The 1,124-nt window shown below is 65.4% G+C and overlaps 1 protein-coding gene across 1 annotated transcript in view; it reads right to left on the bottom strand.

The window, feature by feature from the left end:
* The window catches only part of LOC106727648 (solute carrier family 22 member 1-like), a 12,517-nt gene that overhangs the window by 10,859 nt on the left and 534 nt on the right, over positions 1-1,124 (bottom strand). The window lies entirely within an intron of this gene.

Genomic DNA, 1,124 nt, shown 5'->3' with positions numbered 1-1,124 from the left:
CAGCCTCCCCGCCCCCCAGCCAGTGGCTCCATTCGCCCTTCCCCCCAAGCCAGACCCTCGAGCAAAGTGGGTGCCTCCTCCCAGCCCATGCCAGGCTGTGCCTCTTAAGCTACTTCTTCTTTCTGACCTGTGACAACCATGGCGGTTGGCACTGCTCGCTGGGGCTCCTTCCCAGCCTCCTCACACCCTCCCTGCCTCTGGGGAGGCCCCCACCCCCCACCGCTGTGCGTGGGGCCCAGTGCCCAGGTCCAGCAGGATCCTCTCCCTCCACCGCCTGGTGAAGACCAACTCCTTTGGCACAAAGGTAGGGCTGCGGGTTTAGCAGAAAATCGCCAAGGTGCGCGGCTGCTCCTGAATTCAGGTGAACGCTTCCTTTTAGCATAAGCACGCCCCGAGCAACATCTGTGTTCCCAGCCCCCGTTTGCAGTACCAGATATCGCCTGGAGTCTGGGACAGAATCACCCTACAAAGGTGCATGTTGATCTGAATCTAACTTAGCGGGGTGTCCCGGCCCGAAGGTGAGAGATCACCCGCTGTCCCCCATGACTGCTCCAGCGAACCCTGACATGAAACCAGTTCAACAGCCCGGCTCCTCCCCTGCTGTGCCCTCTCCTCGCGGCTCCATCCCACGCCCCTCCTTCCGGAAGAGGCCGGAGCAGCTCAGCCGCTGTGACCCCTCAGAGCCCACGGCCCCTCTGCCTCTGCCCACACGGGGTCCTATTCTCCCCAACCGCTCTGCCCCCCCACCCCCCCACTGCAGACTCCGGAGGGAGCCTCGTGGCCCTGCTCTCCCTGCCCCTCCAGCACCGCACCCAGTGGGGGAGCAGGGACCAGCTCGGAGCGGACCAGCCGGGCAGGAGGGGACCCGTCTGGGCCTTGACAGGCAGAGTGGGTCTCAGCACAGAACCCAGCGCCCGCCTGGGGCTGCTCCCGGAGTCCTGGCACCCGTCAGTGTGGCTGGGCGGCCAGGCCTCTCACCGGCCATGTCTTTGGAGCAGTGGTCGCCAACGGGTGATGCGCGGACCCTGGTGGTGCACGAGGTTCGGAAGGTTGGCGACCGTTGCTTTGGGGGACACCTTGAGCACAAAGCAAGTGGCACCAGGCCCCGCCCCTCTGTCCCCTCC

The sequence above is a fragment of the Myotis brandtii genome, unplaced genomic scaffold (genome assembly GCF_000412655.1).
Source record: "Myotis brandtii unplaced genomic scaffold, ASM41265v1 scaffold458, whole genome shotgun sequence".
NCBI classification, from domain to species: domain Eukaryota; kingdom Metazoa; phylum Chordata; class Mammalia; order Chiroptera; family Vespertilionidae; genus Myotis; species Myotis brandtii.
This window is presented reverse-complemented; position numbering and strand designations above follow the sequence as displayed.